An 18,801-nucleotide genomic window follows, 5' to 3' on the forward strand; every position below is an offset into this window, starting at 1 on the left:
TGTTGCTGACGCGCTCAAGACATGAGAGATCGACCCAGATACCAAACCCCGCTTTCAAAAGACGCCGCGACAAAGACGCGCCGAGTCAGAGGACAAAACGGCGGGACAATAGAAGTGGTTGCTTTCCAGGCGCAGAACGATGAAGACGAGCCGTCTGTCCATTTACATCCACACTAATGAGGAGATTACAGACAAATTAATTAAGGAGCAACTGTCATAGAACACTTTCATTGTTTTATTTGACTAGAATTACATCAATCTCTCTACTGATTTAGAAAATAATGAGTTTGCGTTAATGTTATTCCTCTAAATTGGTTCGACCGTAAATTCTCATTTAAAACAGGTCATAAAGACACGTGTGATAAATATTAAACACTCAAACAAACCTTTTTCTGTTTACTGAGACTGATTCAGGTGCAGTCAGAACAATTGGAAAAATGAGTTCCAGAAGAGGAATGTGAACGCAGCATCACAACAACAAAAAACAGGCTGCGTTCACATCATTAGCATTAACGTGACGTTTTAGCGGTGCTGCTTTGTAACATAAAGCTCACGACCTCAAACGGCCGCCCCTCCGTTGTTTCAACAATCTGAGCGATGACATCATTCCTGGCGTTCCCAGAATGCGAGCCAGACGCTTGTGAAGACGCAGAAGTCGGAGGGTCCGCTTTCACAAGACATGTGAACACAGTGTTGGCAGAAGAAGTATTTTAAGGGTAAAAATCACAATTAATACCCATAATTCTCTTGTTCAAATGAATGCAGGTAATGAAGTGACGCCACAAAAAAGGCTTAAGAACTTTCCAGGTGAACGTCTGACTCGTCTGACTCGGCTAACTCAGACGATGCATTCGGAATGGGTGGGAAGATTTTGCTTTATTGTAACAACAATTATCAGACACAAGTGTCAAACCACTACCGCCACCTGCTGGTAAGGAGGACTATTACCTGCCCGTCAGTTACGCTAGTTATGGTGCATTCAAGCTCAGCTTTTAAGCCTCTTCACAAGCCACTTGAGCAGGAAGGGCAACCTTGTCATACCTGGGAGTAGCGCCTGCTTTACCTGCCCTCGTGGAGCTAGCTGGAAAGCTAAACGCTAACCAGAATGCATTTGGACATTTGGGGGCTGTAAAGGAGGAGCGTGGGTCAGGTAAGCTAGGCTAATGTATTGTCATTTCTGGGTCTTGGTGGAGGTACGAACACTTTAAATACCTCTGTTTCATATTTCACTGGGGGGGGGGTCCCATGAATTGATGGCCTGCATTTTTTTCCCTCCTCCTCTTCTGTCTTCACTGGATCTGATTTCAAAAGCAGGAGAACCCGGAGAGGGCGCCTCTATTTTTCTTCCTTTGTTTCCAGTCTTTCCCTATCAGAGCGAGGAGGTGCAGCGACTCCCACGAGGGCGATGGAGATGGAGGTGGAGGCTTCTGGCAAAAGAAACGCCGTAAAAAAAAACTAAAAAAAAACACACCTCCCCTCCTCCGGTTCCTGCTTCATCTGCAAAGCAGATCCGATGCCCTGCAGCTGGAGATTCCTCCGTGGTCACCTGGACGTTCTCCGGCCCTGGAGGAGAGGACGGTTCACTGGAGGTGAGACGGAGACGAGCAGGAGGGAAGATGGTCCCAGGCCATTTCCAAAGGAGAGGCGGGAGTAATGAGGCCTGATCTGTCACCAGAAAGAACCACGCATTTGCATTTTAGCCCTCCTTCCCGTCATAAGGAAGGAGAAAGGTGGGGAGCAGACATATGCACAGAGGGGAAAATTACCATCGGGAGGGAGAAATGATTAAAGGGATGAACGCAATCTGCTGGTTCTGGAGGAAAAGAGGAAGCCAATAATCAGAGACGTGCCTCCTCTCCCCCCACAACTATTCAACTGTGACCATGTCAGCAGAAGCACATTCCCCCACACCCGCCCTTCCTCCACGGGTCGGAATATGACATTTTAAAAACATTTCCGACTTCTAATCGGGCAGAAAAGTGCCGTCGGAGTCGCGGCGAAGCATCTCCAGGAGGAAGAAAACAGAAGAATGAAAAAAGAAGCGACATCAATAATGACGAGAAGGAGACGCGGAAGAAAACAAAGCCGTTCATAACAAATGGGAAAACAGGCCGAGCGTCTCATTGAGAGCGCTAACGACAATCAATTAGCGATTGCTCATGATCTTGGGTGCGTCGGAGTATAAGGTGTCTTAATGAGTCCCATTTCTATTAGCTGCTCCACTCGAGAGGCGGGAGGAAGAGGAGGCAGCGGCGCCGGCGCCTCTGTCTCCACGCCTAATGACTGCCAGAGTGGATTACTCCATCAATTCCTCGCTTCTCTTTGTTTATACGCCACGTAAATAATGGTCAACCATTACGATGCATTAGGCGGGACGCTCCGCCATTGAGACGGAGGAGCAGGAGCACCGTCGCGGCTACGGCGGCCACCGGAGAAGAAATCGGAGAGCGTTCGGCGAATATCGAAGGTGCCGTTTGAGGGATTACTGTACAAACGACTCAATCGTGTCGTCTTAAAGTGCCGGTTGGCAGAAATGACCTCTAGAAATGACCTTTATAGGAACATCTTTGGTCGGAAGAAACAAGAAGAGGTTTAAATTTTTACCAAAACGGTAGAAAAAAAACGACGTGAGGGAAGCAGATCATCTTCATGGCTCCAGGCGGGAGGAGGTTACCGACGCACATCTGCTTGACGAGTGTTTTTAAATGTGGAATCATTCAAGTGAACATTTATTACTATTTATTATAAACACATCTAAAGCTACACCAGCAGTCATTAAATATAATGGATGTCATTCATAACGTCTTACGGATGCTCTTAAGGAGTTATAAACTAGAGAATGATTGATGGTAAGGGGAATGTTACTATGGTGATGCATTAATTATTTTTTAAAACAAATTAAAAAATGATCGAATTTGATTTTTTTTTTTTTTTTTGCAAGCACAAGCTGTTTCCACCAAACTTAAATCTGCACTTTACTGTGGATAGAACTAAAAAACAAGATGGAAAAAAATCAACGCTGAGATGTCATAAATTCAACTGTTTCCTACAACTGCATAATTTTTCATATACGGTTTTATTTTCACTAGTTAAAACGCGATTAAACACTTTAATTATATTTTACTTAACTTGTGCCTAATGTAGGGAAAGCATCTTATTGGTTCAGATTCTGTACTAACGCTAGGCTGGGCCAATCAGATCTCGGCATTGACTTCCTGTGCAAAAAGAATAACTTGAGAGAATTTAATGTTTTTTAGAAGCTTCATTTTGGGATTTTTTAAATGAATTTAAATTAAGAACACAAACCATAAACAAGAAAAACAAAACGAAGCAGATTCACTTCAGACTGCTGGGGTCTGTGTGCGTTTGTTTTCACCCCGGGTGGCGTCGATCAATACTTCCCCTCCCTTGTCTACTCTCTGGTTTCCCCCCTCATGTCACATCACTGGACGGGGTAGAAATTAAACGCATCAGCAGAAAAATAAACAAGTGGGAAAGATCTCGCCGCCGCCGCTCGGGTCATAGATCCAGCTAGCCGCCCTCATCACAGGCCGCCGCCATTAGCCTTAATAGGCGCTCTGACGAGCCGCCTTGACAGGAGATGAGCTGTGCTTCCTGGTGACAGGTGATTCTCATCTGCAGCGTCTTTGTGTGTCGTCGCCACGGCAGCCAAACGTCAGGCGGCTAACTGGAGTGAAACATCAGAGGGCGGCGGGCCGTTAAAGACGGCAGAGCCACGTGTTCGATCAATCGAGTTAATGAACAACTCAATCACATGTTGAGTTCAAGCTGTTACCGTGAGAATATTTATTTATATCAGGAGCCGAACTGCAATTAGCACGATATATTAAAATGAACGTTTAGCCAACAGGAACTGATTAAAAAATGCAGAAATTAGTTTTATGCTCGCAACCTATGAATTGACACGTCGTAGTGATACACCTACATAATGTTTTAGCTTCTTTTAGCTCATAGTTCAAATGAAGTTACTCCTTTGACTCATTCTCATTAACCTCGTCTTAGCAGACAGTTAGCGTTCACCCTAAACTTTTTTGACAAATCTGCTGAATGCTATCAGCTAAAAACACATAAATTTTACAAATTTAGCAGCTAAATAGTCAAAGATTTCTGTCAGGAGTTGGAGGAGACAAAACAGCGCTGAAAAGAAGATGCAAATGTTTTGTGGTCACTGCCTCGCCCCCTAGTGGCCAGAAAAACATTACATCCTTTCTAATGGGAAAAAATTGCTTCATTCTAAAGTTGAGTCATTTAACGTCATATTCTATGATCCAGTATTATATTAAATTTTTAAAAAAGGCAAACTTTAAATGATTTTAATAAGATTCTTTGGTTTGGTTATAAAACTTTCTAGGGCCGTCGTCGCCCTCGGCCGCCACTCTAGCGCAGCTGAAACCCAGGCTGGAGCAAATTAAGTAATTGCTAATTCCAACTCTATTTCACTTTGACAGTGTTGCACAATTAGTTCGACTACAACACCAGTTGTGGGTTCGCTGCGAACGCCTGTAATTTTGTGTTTAATTGCTCTTGTATGGTTTAAGTTCTAATTTCCCCAGTGGGGTATCAGTAAAGGATTATCTAATCATACGTTCGGTGTGTTTAGAGTTGCGCTGGGACCCCTGTGCCAGAATTGCTGGATTCATCCAAAACTGAAAAAGTAAATTGTTTAAAGTAAAGCAGGTTTTTTTTTTTTCTTCCTCTGGCTGACAACAGATTTTATTCTCCTGTAAAACATTCCCTGGGCACCACCGTTGACCTCCGGTTCGTACTTCTGCCTTATTGTCAAGGAAGTGAGAAACTTTTCTAATATGCTGCTGATCTTTTGTTCTGATGATTCACCAAAACATTGCATAGAGAGAAAGACTCAAGAGTTTCTCTTCCAATGCCTCCGACAGCAGAAATAACTCCTGTTCACGACTGTGGCTGCAACCGAATACAGCATTACACTGCATTTTTATTCTTGTAGGGTTCTTGTAGCGTCGAGCTCAGCTCAGCAGGAATAAATGCAAACAAAATCATTTATTTTGCTAAATGTGAGAGCACGTCAGGCCGGCGAGAAAAATACATGGGGCACCAGAGAAAAAAAGGATTTACAACTTGCTGCAGCCTGTCCAGGAGACGCTGAATGGGACTAGCAGCTGCACTAAAAGCTAGGTGTCTGACAAAGTGCAAACCACATGAAAGCGGCGAAGACAATCAGCTCACATAAGAGGAGGCGGCTCACATCAACGCCGGCGTACAACAGAAAGATTCACGCTCCATGATCCCGCCGGGCCTCAACGCCACGCCAGACAAACGGCGTTGGAAAACAAACAGCGGGGCTTCTTTTTAGCACGAGTGTTTTCCCACGAGTCGCAGGGAGATCCTCCTCTACAAACACCGGGTCGATGACAAGGACCCGTCAACGTGTCGCTTTGAGGTACCGTTCAGAAGCGCTGGAGGCCACCCCTTCTGATCGGATGATGTCACAGCCGGTACAGGTGAGGTCACCTTTAAACACATCAAATCCTCCTTATTTACCTGACGTATCACCATACCAACAGACATCTAGATCCTGGAAGAGTTCCGCCTTTTGCTGGGCAGAGTCTTCTCAAAATCTTGTCACCTGTTGCCACCAAAATTCCCAGACCCACACCTTTAACACCTGCTCAACACTTACATCGAGTTTCACCAAACTCCATCAAGTTTAACGGCGATCTGCTAACGGGGAAGCAGACGGCAGTGCAAACCGAGTCGCCCCGGTGGAGGTAATAAGATGAAGCTCATTATGGCCGGTTTGCAGAATTTAATGTTCCTCTCGTTTTCCCGAGCCACAAAGAGGCAGCAGAAGCCTCTTATCACGGCTGAGGGATGACACTGTACTTTACAAACATGACGAAGTGCAGAGATATCGGGCAGAACAGCCTGTAGCTGCTGATCGGGGTGCAGAACAATGGGAGTCGGAGCTGATTTCTGGCCTGAACAATGGCAGGATGACACCCAGCCTGACAGCAGACAGGAGCAGGCAGCTCCGCCGCCAGAAACATCTCCTCATCTTCCTCTTCCAACATCTTTTATACCTTCTGGCACCTCCGCTCCACTCCAAAGCGAACATTCGAGTACAGCACAATACGAGCTGGATGTACGAGCGGCGGCTAATTAAATCTAATTTAGAAGGTGTCGACAGTTTGTCCACATCTAAAACAAATCTGAAATGGAAAGTTGGCGACATAAAATGTCAATAAATGCACATTTCCATTCAAGACAGAGATGAGATAAACGGCTAATTCTCCAGTTGGTACCATTACATCACTGTCAGAGGTATTTTATAGCAATATGCTATTTACTGTTTACATTTATGCACAAACCATGCATAAATTCATAGATAGGAATACAAATAATGGTGTATAAATAGTTTATGAATGTTCTATATCTTGAAACACACAGGAACACTTAAGTGCTATAAGTACGTAGACAGATTCTCAAAGGATTTCCCTACAAAAATCCTGGATCCAGTTGATGGTGAACTAACTTCCATCTCGAGGTTCTACTGTACATCTAGAGTTATTCAGTACAATCTAGTAAGTATATAAAATAATCTTGAGAAAAATGACAACAGGCAATGAAGAAATAAAAGAAATAGCGTAAAAACACAAAAATATTAGCGGTAAATCCAGCAAGAGATGAAATCTCTTGTCTTCATGCGCCACCGTCCTTCATTATTTATGGCCTCTGAGCAGGACTTGAAGCATCTTTGCTTCTCTTATCAATCATTCATTTGCTTTCCATTGAACACGCTCCGATCCTGCAGCATCAGATCAGACAGGAAGTAGCTAAGGAAGTGGCGATGAGGAGTCTTAACTTAATTAAACCAAGCTGAAAGAGAAGACACCTGTTCTGGAAACGACCACCGACGCTACGCTACGCTAACGCGAGGATCCAGCGTAACTGTTACCCGTCAATCATCCCGTACCCAAACGCTCAAGTTTTATGAATTAATAATGAGGTGCCAGAACCTATTTGTGCTGCCTCCTGTTCTGTATCTCAATGATTGAATCTTGATTCAGATTAAAAATGAAACTCCAGCCAAAGCCGCCGCCGTCGACGAGCGAACGCAATCAAACTTTGCGGCCCGTCTCTCCCCGGCGTGGAGTTTCTATGGTGGCAAAATTCTCCAATTACCTCCTGCGTGCATGTGTTCACTGCGCTGGAACTTTTCCATTTCATCATTCCACTCAAGCTGGCCCATTCCAGAGCCAACCGGCAGCGGCGGCACAGCGGACCGTGTCATCCGGGCACCGCGGGGGGAATTCTTCCAAGCTGAAGCGAACTCCTGCTTTTGTCTGGGGTAAGATTCATGCCTATACAAACCGCAGGTGCAGCGAGGGTTTTAAAAACAGAACCGTGAAAAGGGGGACGGCGCAAAAAAACCCAGATCACCATTGGAGGTCAACAATCCCCCAGACTCATTTAGGCGTAAAGCACTGAGGCTGGAAAATGGTCTTGTTCTGGGAAATATTTCAGCGTGTCCTCGGATCGCTGTGCAGAACTCGCGATGGATTTAGGAAGCAAGAATGAGGGATTCAAGAAGCCAATTCAGCCCGACCGATCAATACTAATCAAGCAAGAGGCGACAGGAGATGAAACTCCATCTGTTGCAGCCAAACGTTCCTGTATCAGATCTCAGAGCCTGAACCAGAGCTCTGAGTTCCTACGCTCTCAAACGCAGCAGTGGGAAGTAGACCAGTACTTATTTCGTGACCATTAAAGTGTTTTCTGCTATAAATTCCGCGCTTTTGCTGCCTTTTAGCTGCTCTATTTTTTGCAGCGCGCTCATCTGGTCGCCTTAATTCAGCCCAAATCTCCCTGCAAGGCCAGGAAACCCATCCGTCTCCGGCGGCGGCCGCCATGCTGACGGCGTCCGGCTCCGAGAGGCTGCAGCCAGTCGAGGGAGTCTCTCTTTCAACACCGGAAACATATTTAACCAGGCGACCGCTGCGATCTCGGTTTCCACGCTGAGTCTGACCCCCTGTGTTGCAGGCCGCCGCCAGACGACGGTCACGGCGGTCCAGACGAGGCCGAGCGGCGGCCGGACCTCCCAGAAGCCCCTGCTAGTAGTTGGGTTAGCCTTCCTCTTGAGTCGAGAGGAAACGCGTGAATGCGAGCAAACAGGGAAGCGAGAACCACGCAGAAGTCGGAATGTGTCCCAGGAGGTGTCAGGAAGGGCGAGTGACAGCCCGTGGTGCCTTCACTGACTCGTGCAAAAGGGGGAAATGACATACACTCCTTTAAAAATGAAAAGAGGAAGTGATTTTGACTGCAAACAAACACAAACGTGACCTGAGAGACGATCTGAAGTTGCCCAGCTCATGAATATTAAGCGAGCGAATAAATAAGGCAGATAACACTTGACATGTTTAACATCCACCTTTGGCACCTTCCCCTCCACAAAGCCTGCGAGGCGAAGCAGCAGAACAAATGTGTGGCGTGTTTGTGGGCGGCGGTGATCCCCGTTGATGGATTGGATGCTTCTGGAACAAAGGGAACGAGCTTCCAGTGGGCGAGCCACATCAAAATAAACCGGACTCGGAAAAACAATCCCATTTCCTCCGTGGGATTGAGCCCGGCGTTAAAACGAAGAAAACGTAGCAGTGGCGCACGCTGACATTTACTTTCCTTGAAAAAACATGTTTCCCTCAACTTTAATCCCTGCTGGTATCAAAAAGTTTGCTCTCTAAATATTTACCAGCTCAGAGTCACATCTGAAGACGAACACGGCACCTGGAGATTCCCGCTTCCGACTGTTGCGTCCCAGAGGAGTCGCAGCGAAAGCGAGAACTCAAACGCCTCACAGAGGGAGAAACTAAAATCAGAGCGGCTCCAGCATCCGCTACGACTGCATCAAAACGCGTCACGCTGACAAAGGAACGTCATGCAAATATTGACACGCTGATAGCGGCGGTCGTGAACTGGACCCATCCGGTCGGGGGCGTGTGACACCTGCGCCAGGTGAGAGGCTTCCAAACGCCTCCATGAAACAGTCAGGAGGTGGACCTGACGGGTCAGGAGCGCAGCTGGAAGCAACCTTTATTGCCAACAGATGGATGGATGATATCACAGCAAAGCTGCTCTGCATCCAAGATGTCATCACCATGACAACCAGGCACACGGAACTGTTTCTGATCACATCAACAAATGCTTGTGACTCGATGCTGGATCAACTTTGAGGTGCGGTGGATAAATCCAACAAGATAAAACGATACCACCAGCATAAAAACGTATTTTTTTTCCTAAATATAATAATAAAGGCGAATCCAGTTTGTATCAACTTTATTAGCAGTGTCTTCTTAACATCACACCAACGTTTGTTTCTTGTTGGTTCTGCTAGCTTTGGAGTTTCAGTTTAGCGGTAATGTGTTCTGTTTAGCAGCCGGAGCGGCCCCTTTAAGAAGGTAGTCATGTGACCGAGGCGAGCATCTCGACAATCATCAAAAGTGACAGATGTGGAGGAGAGAATCGCCTCATTAACATCGTTCAGAATCAGATCAGAAAGAAAACAGATATAATGGAAGTTCTGGTTGGGGACCCGTGTATTAAATGACCCAAAATGCTAACGTTGCTGCTAAAGGCTAACTTACTCGTGCTAATAGCAGAATGAACACAAATGATGTCATCAAGAAGCGTCCAAGCGACTAAATGGAAGTAAGTCCAACAAGTGTGCACAAACAAGTACGAGTTTTATACATGAAAGCATGCAAACACACACACACACGCACACACACACACACACACACACACACATGCATACTGTTACTCCATCACAAAGCCGCCGTTACGTCGACCGCCACCCAGCTGTGTCTCTGCAGCCTGAGCAGCGGCGCCCCAATGAACCGGGAGGCTGTGCGCCACTGAACGCCACGCCCACCACCACCACCACCACCACTGCTGACGCCGCCGCCGCCGCCGCCACCCGTCCCTCCTGATAAGCTGGTTTGCCAGGCCCGCCGGTGGCGCTGATGACTCCGTTTGCACAACCACTCCATTGTTGCTGTACAGACTGGACAACTGCACTTTGGACCTTTCAGAGGGGAAAGCCTCGAGGGCGTCCAGCGCGGTTTATCTGCAAGCTGCCAACCACACACACTTTAAACACTGCATTAACAGCATCTAAGGATAGAAAACACAAACAGCGCTGCCGTTAAGTACTGCACAATCACTTTGCCAGGCTTCTGATTTTTCCGGAGCTTAAAAAGACTCATAAACGCCAGCTCAGAACATGATCCGCTGCCGGCTGACCTTTTCCACAAAGCAATATTAAACGTAATTGTAGGGCCGAGTTAAGTGAGTGCAATTTATGACTCCATTTAACTAGATTCAATATTGGCTGACAAATGATTACCTCGGCAGAATAAAGCTTACACACGCATGAAAATAACCGGGCGATGCAGAAAGACGGAGCTTTATCAAACCTAACAATCTGCTGGCCGTCTGTCGGGACGGCCCGAATCTTACAAAAACGCACGCATGACAAGGCCAGGAGAAGGAAAAGGTTGCATTTGCAGTTATCAGGCTCCGATCTGCACAAAGTGGTTTTTAAATCTGGATCTGGATGGGATCCTTTTCTGCAGAGAGGAAGTGTCAGAGTGAGAAACCCTTAGGTTCTGTGTGTTGTAGAACAAGCTCCTTACACTGCAAAAAAAAAAAAAACAGGCCGAAACACATCGGCGAATAAGGCCCCGGCTTTTAACGATCCTGACACAATCCACATATTTGATTCAGACAGGAGCTGCATGACGTTCAGGCATATAAAAGAAACAAGGAGCCTACTTTGCACTCCTCACTGCTCCCCTTTTCAGCCACATCCTCTTGGATTTTATGACTCTGGTTAAAATGCAACCATTAAATATTCATGTTCCAGGGCTTTCACCCGTGAAGCACCCCCTACCCCTCCTCCTCTCTCTGCAAGCTTTAGAGGAAGTGAAAAACTTTCTGATTTTAACTGACAGGAGCTAAATATTAAAAGACACATTGGGAGTTCAGCTGAGTGTAGACTACTCCTCTCAAATATCCTCCTCCTCCTTCGTGTCATCCTCATGGTTCTTCCTCCTGTCGTGTGAACTGGCAGAATAATGATGTTACCTAAACTGATGGTTGATTGCAGAGCCAGCACGCGACATCAGCGACATTAACGTTGGTTGTTTATGAAGCAAAACACTCCATCAGAGACAAACGCTTCATCACTTCCTCTTAAAAGCGTAAAAACACGACGAGTCGGGAAGAGATTAACTCTGAAACGATGTCTTCAGGTGGAGACGGCGGCGTAAATAAGGCTGAAATGTGATTTTGCTGCAGTAAACATTAGGGAAATTTTGCAGGCTTTATTTAGGTAGAGATGATTTGCATACAAATCGGGGGATGCAACATTCAAGGCTTCTCCAAACAAGCGATTCTGTAGGCAAATGAAGGAACTGCTTCATGTGAAGCTCCGTCTCTGGGTCTGTCAGCGGGATTTACATCAAAAGTGATCCGGGAATTTTATTCCAATCTAATTAATTATCTCTAATTATGTGAAACCCGCATCGCTGATTGCTAAAAAAAAACTTCATAGAAGGCTGCTAAACACAAATGAGAGATTATACGGCCTCAAATCTCTCAATTTTAAATAATCTGGATGAATTCAGGAACTAGCATGTGCAGTTACGCCACTTTTGAACCAATAACCATCCCAGCGTGGTGCCTGGAAAACCTGGCGATGTAAAACCAAACAGATTTTTAACAAGATTACTTTTAGCAGAAAAGTGAAGCCCCTTGTGTTGCATTTAAGGCTTGTAGGAATTCCCAAACCTCCAGCAGAGATATTAATCAAAGCATCGGCGACCTCTCGGGGGGGGGGGGGGGGTGTCGGCCCGTAAACTCACGAGGGGCTGATAAAACCTGACAACGCTGTTGTTGTGCGTGAAAAGTTCATTCATCCTCATTCATTCATTTAGGGGTAATGATTCATGCCGCGCGCTAATGAATGTGGGACTGAACTAATCATTGGGATATTTATGGGTTTTATTGCAGGCGGCTGCTGCAGGCGGCGGTCGATCTCTATCTCAACTTCTGCAGATCGAGCAGAGCGATCCGTCCCGCTCCGGCCCCCGAGCTGGAGAAGAATCGGACTCCAACTTCCTGTCGTCCGCTTTCAATCCTTGACAAAAAAAGCTGAGGGCGGTGGTGGAACGCCGAGGCACTCTTGCGGCCTCTTCTTCTTCAAAAGAGGTCGTCGGCGACGTCCTCCTCCCAATTAAACTGTACTGCGAGGGAACAGGAAGGCGGCGCGGCGTGGCTAATAGCGCCATAACTAGCTTGTCAAAAACAAACAAAGATCACAAAGACAAAAAAAAAGAAAGGGAATCCTTCCCCGGCCGCTTGAGTTCACAACCGGCATCTAATCTGCTGAAAAGATTTACTCCAAGACAAGTCAGGCCGGGACGGATTAAACGGGACCAACATAAATATAATTACCCGTCACATGACCGTCTGATACCCCCCCCCCCCAACTGAAGGAGGCGGGAGGCGCCGCCTTTTACAGCCCGTAACAAACGTGACACGAGTGAAACGTCTCAAATTTACCCCCGAGGAATATTTCTACAGTTTTTATCTGTTTATCTGAAAAACAATTATTTAAATTTGCAATTAAAATTCAAATTATCACCAAGAAAATAAATTTATCTACCTCAAATTTATCTACCTGGGAGAATCGTTACAAATATTTTTTTTTTTTAAAAAAGAACTCCAAAATGTTAAAAACTCTTAAAAAAAACTGAAAAACATCCTGGCTCCGCCCCTTTAGCTTCATTAGTATTCATCCCATCTTTCCATCAGGTTTTGTTTCCTTTTTGCATACTAACATTTAAATAAATTAAAAAAAACTATGGAATAAAGTTTCAAAACTAATATTACCAACCCTGTCTAGCGTGTTAGCATTAACCTTTCGACGTCTCCGCTGGGGGTTTTTTTGTGCGTGTTTTACCCGTTAACATAAACTGTATAAACTAACTTTATTTATATCCTGAAAACTCTTTCTTATCACAGATGTTTCTAGTTTATATTTTAGATAAATAGCGACTCTTTGGCGCATTTCCTTCTTCCTGGTTCGTGACCTGATTTGCCGCCAAAATTTATCAAACTCCATCTGGTAGTTTTTACTGATTCCTGCCAAAAAACTAACAAACAAACAAGCAGATTTGGGTGGAAACACAAAAGTTCCTTTGTGTTAGATTTCTTAGAAGATAGAAATGGTATCACACCAACACACAAATACACACACACACAAGATCGAGGCTGACCTCTGACCTCAGACTCCTTCACCTCACCGATGTTTGATTCGTTGAGTCGAGCACAGGAGGAGGAGAACCGAGCCCCGGTATTGCCCCCCCCCCGTCATCCTCAACGCTCAAGCCGGAAAAGATGCATCCCGCCCCCGTTTCCATCATGTCCCGCCCTCGTCCCCTCCGGCGCTGCCACTCCAACATGCCCCCGTTTTAGAGCAGATGGTCAGAAATAGCAGCCGCCGTCAACATTTTTGGAAGCTGAAGGACACGCCGGACCACGCAACGATTGCCAGGAAGGAGTAGGGGTGTGTGTATGTGTGTGTGTGTGTAAAAATAATGTGGTCAGCTACAGCTTCTCTCAAAGCGAGAACACCCTGCTGTTAGAAAAAAAGAAACACTCATACAATCTGCGCCTAAAAATAGTGGCGTGAAGTCTACATATGTGTCTGATTGTGTGTTTACATCACACACTCATCCATTCATCAGCAGCGCGTGTGGTCGTGCTGTTAGCGTGTCCCGCTGAGACGGGACGTCCCGCCAGACGCCGGATGAGGAAACAGACCAGAGTCAACACACACACACACACACACACACACACACATACACACACACACACACACTGATTCTGGTCTCGATCTGGACAATGTCCTCTCTATCCGGGTCAACACCAGACCCGAATGGGTTCTGATCCGACGGATCCCTTCAGTCTGAGTGACACGTATTCAAGAAGTTTTTGCTGAACAAAGTAAAATGTAAATAAAATTCATCACAATGTCGATAGACATGAAAAAAAAAAAACCCTGAATCTGGATCGACAGAGTAGAGAGATTTAAAAGACCAACCATCCAAACTCCACAAAAGTGTGTTCAAATCTTTTTGATCAGATTTCTCAACGCATAGTTGCAAACAAGGCAAATTTATTTTGTATGACTTTCTTCATTTTTGATTTAAATGCTAACTGCTGATAGATGCTAACTGTGTCCACAGCTCCAGCTTCTTTCTGAGTGAATCCACATTTAAACCACTTGAAAAGATCTTTTTTTTGTGTGTGTGTGTGTGTGTGAACTCTTCTAACAGCTTTTAATGAGCATAATAAAAGTGATTTCCTTGCATAAGGACAGAAAAAAAACCCACAGCAGCTACAATTAATTTATCACTCATGACGACTGATCCCAGAATGACCCGAATACCTTCAACCTGCGATGACGGCAAACAGAAATCAAACCAAAATCAACCCCATGAAGCAGATTTAAGAGGTTTGGTGTAACTGAATCTTAAGAATGACGAGAGGAGACGAGTCAGAGCTGACGGGAGGTAAAGCCTCTCTCTGCTCCGGGTCAGTGCAGGCGTCGTCACGGCGACTATGCAAAAGGAAAACAAGCGAAATGCAAAAAAAAAAAAAAAATTTGAATGCGAGCCTCTTGTGTGTCGACAACAAGCGCGCAACATGTGTGGGGATTTCATCTACTTGTGTTTTGCATCTCCAGCAAACCGACGTTTGCGTTTGAGGTGGGGAGAAAGAGGAGGACTGAGATTGCCGGGGGGGGGGGGGAGATTAACCTCGCAGCTTTTCTTGGAGAGCGAGGGAGAGGATGGAGGGAAGGACGTTCCCGGTGTATTAGTAAATCCCAGTTAATTTTCCATGTCAGAGAACAATGAGATATGAACCCCCCCGGGCTCTGTTAAATGTAATTCCACCACTTGCCCAGAATCACCTTCATTACTCATCAGAGGTGTGGATCTCCGTCTCCGGGAGTCTTTCCCGCGCCCTTATTTGATAGTGAGATCACACCTTCCGAGACGTCCCCATTTGAAATGTAGAAAGTAAACCCCCGCCACAAACATAAAGCGCCTCGATGAAGCCGAAGACGCCGGCTGCTCTTCATCATCCACATCCTTTCATTTGCACGTTGCGCTGTGACATCATCGCCGCGTGTTTTTCCCAGCATGTCGCATTCAACATGCATGAGGCTGCGGCTGCTGGGGGGGCCTCAAAGGCTCCAATTATACCCTTTGTAGGGAAAGACTGGAGTTTATTTTGACTCTCAAGTCCTCCAGGAAACCTGATGATGCAACAATTCTGCTCCTAGTTGAGATCAGCTGTTGATTCAACAGGGATCAATATCAGTTATTTATCGACAGCAGCAGGAAACTGACAAATAATCATTTTCAAAGCTGGAAGCAGACTTTTACTGGATAAACTGAAGCTGAATGTTAATCTACTGTCATCCTTCGTACTTGAGGCATGGACTCGAGTCACATGACAACTGTTTGACTTTACCTCTCAGCAAATAACAAATATAGCAAATATTTTTCCAGACATGAATTTTAAACATGACTCAATGATTTGTGCACAAACCTGGCAACCTGCGAGGTAATAGCACACAACTAAAAATGTTCAGATTGAAGGATCGCGAACATATTTAGCTCAAAAATCAGAAGACCTGCAAAGAAAATTACGTAAATATGTCTTTTTGAAAGCTGATTATCTGCATATAAGCAAGCTAGAATCAAAATACCCAAGCTTGTAATATAAAGTTAAGTCAAGCTTGACTTCTTCTTGTTGATGACATCATCGACATGCATCCTTTCTCTGCTCCCTGAAGAACTTTTAATTCTCTTTATGTAAAAAGAACCTTTTAGGGACAAAATTCAGACTGCAGGAACTGTACTTTTTGCAAAATTATTTTTTCATTCCAAATTAATGTTGAAGATTAATGTGAAATCTGAAACTATTTTTTATCCATCAAATGATCGTTTTGTCCTCTTTCACTAACATTTGGGTCAAACAAATTTTAAAAATAAAACAATTAATCGTGCAAATGATCACAAACTGCAGATGAACTGATCTTAGAACTAAAGAGGGAATTTTTTTCTGGGGTATCCAGCTGACATGAGAACGAGCTAACAATACAGCATGAAACATATTAATGATGAGATGTGTGTTTTGCGTTACGGCTAACTTCCCCTTCAGCGCCGCTGCAGCTGTAAGAGGAGGCGGGTCTATTGTTCAGAGCGGCGAGGGCACAGAGGTCACTCGCATTTTCACAAGAGCTTTGCCAGAGGCGCTGGCGAAGAAGCCGGCACGCTCGTGCGTTTGGGCCATCTAAACCGAGGCTTTTCCTAAAAAGTCACATCATTCCCAGTCTATTATAGAGGGGGATAGATTAGATTAAGTGAGATTATGCAGAGAGGGGCTCCCTAAAAAGAGCAAAAATAACACACTCAGCTCTTAGCAGGCGAGTCAACAATGGGATTAAGGCAAAAGGATGCGTTTAAATCCAATGCTAATATGCACAACGGTCAGACGTGCACAGGCTCAACTTTTAACAAGTCTGACATGTTGCTTTAAATTCATCCTGTCTGCCTTTCTCGGGTCATGAAGACGGAATTAATCTAAAGAAAGTTAGTTTACTTTCCTCTATCAATCTACTCCCGCCTGAAACTGTCTCTGTGCACAACTTTGGTACAAAAAGACAAACAAAACCCCGCACAAAGTGGCCTTGCACGCTGAACGGCGTTCCGACGGCGTCCCTCCTGTCGCTCCGTATCTCCCGGCTGCACCAACACAAACACGAGCAGCGATTCCCTTCGCCTGAGCCGTGTTTTCAAAATAGAATCCTGGTATTAACAGTCAACAGTCGGCTGTCGGGTACAGTCTGGCCATCCTCTCTACGGACGTCGCCGCACGTGTTAGCATGCCGTAAATCACCACGTACGTGAGGAATGCAGCTTGTTTGGGTATCCCGAGAGGCGGACTGAGCATCGGTTGGGACGGTGGACAGAGGCCGAGTCTGGAGACGGGACAACGAGCCGTCCATCCTTGCTTCCAGTCTTCCCGATTCTCCGTACATCCAGTTAGTTGGTACTTGGAGCGGCTGCATCCTTCTTAAGTACGTCCACGTGTGTTAACGTGGGACGTCCTCCTGACCGACGCCCACATATTGGTTCCCACAGCACCAGAGGGAACCGACACAAAACTTGTCAATGGCGACATCCTCCTTTTAGAACCAAAATCACTTCGATGGAAGTGAGGATGATCCAAACCTGACTAACAAGGTGACAGGTTTTGGTTTCCCGATGTTTGATTGCTTGTTTTCAGTCGTTCCAACTTATCTTTGTGACCTACTATCCTACTAGCCTACGTGAAGTTTTGATTTAGTTAATTCACTGAGCAGAAGCTCATCTTGGGATCCCAGAGAGTCATTTTAAACAAGTCCTCATCTTCTTCAGTGGTTTAGGAGGACGCAGTTTTGCCGCCACGCTTCAGAAATTTCTTGCAGAAGAAACGTTATCCGTAATTTTTGGGGGCTGAGAAAGTTTTCGTTTTTGGTTTAACCGCTCCTTTAAGATCCGGTGGAATCTGACCCGACTGAGAGATCGAGATGGGAGCAGTAAAAAGTTATTCTGAGATTCACGAGACGAAAAAGTTAGTTCAGAGACGTGAAACAAGTTGTGTTCTACCTCAATCTGCTGCACAACAAGACATGAAGGCCATAAAACAAACACAACAGAGTCAAACTGTGTTTCTTAAACTCGCTGCCGGAGAGCTCTATTCAAATAAAGTTCTACGATTGCTCATAAACGTCATAACAGGATTATTAAAACACCAAAATAAACCTGACGATTAAAATTCTCCAGCTGCCCCGGTGGCGTCGTTCCAGCCCAGGATCTCCTCCATCGACACAAAGGGAACCTCGACACAAACCTCCCGCCGCGGAGGACGAGCGGCCGCTCGCCTTTTTCCTCTTAGAGCGCCGCAAGAGGAATTCCCAGGTGGAATCAATAACATTACGACATTACACACCGTCACATCATCCTTCTGGTTGGAGCACCACGCTGCTGTGTGAAAGGACAGAACGGAGTAGGGCGTCTGGAGGTAATGAGGTCTCTTCTCTGATCTGAGGGTTCGATTATTTCCCGTGTGGACGCGGATATTTCCAGCTTCAAGTGGATATGTCCAGACGAAAACGTGTCGCCCACGCCCGGAGCTGACTCTACAAGTTGTAAATATAGATGAAGTTTGGTTCTGTCCAAGGATGAGCACCAGAAGCCTCGCCATGTGCCGACGCCTCTGATTGGTCGGCTTTAATAAATGGTCTACTTCAGGGCCCAGACGCACGTGCTGGGTTCTAGATCCCTGTCTCAATGTGTCTTTTGTCTGACGGCTGGTGTTTCAACATCCTCAACTTGAATAGAAGAAGGTCAGCCTGGTGGGGTCTGGCCCATGGCTATTCAGGAGCCCAACCTGGGGCCCCACAGAGGGGGCCCCCCCAGTCTGATCCACACTGAAAGTTTCCCCCTGAGCGTTCCGTCTCCAGCGCCGGCGAGCGCTCGGGATGCAAGGCGGACTGAAAGGTTGGCCCATGAAGGGGCAATCAAAGCGCCAGGTGCAAAAAAAGGATGGCAGCTTCACATCCCGCATCAAGGTGGGGTGAGGTGTGTGTGTGTGTGTGGGGGGGGGGGGGGGGGGCAGGACAGAAAT

General features: G+C 45.8%; 1 protein-coding gene across 2 annotated transcripts in view; it reads right to left on the bottom strand.

Moving 5' to 3' along the window:
• The window catches only part of LOC137588470 (zinc finger MIZ domain-containing protein 1-like), an 84,274-nt gene that overhangs the window by 64,411 nt on the left and 1,062 nt on the right, over positions 1-18,801 (bottom strand). The window lies entirely within an intron of this gene.

This window comes from Antennarius striatus, chromosome 21 (genome assembly GCF_040054535.1).
Source record: "Antennarius striatus isolate MH-2024 chromosome 21, ASM4005453v1, whole genome shotgun sequence".
In the NCBI taxonomy this organism is placed as follows: Eukaryota; Metazoa; Chordata; class Actinopteri; order Lophiiformes; family Antennariidae; genus Antennarius; species Antennarius striatus.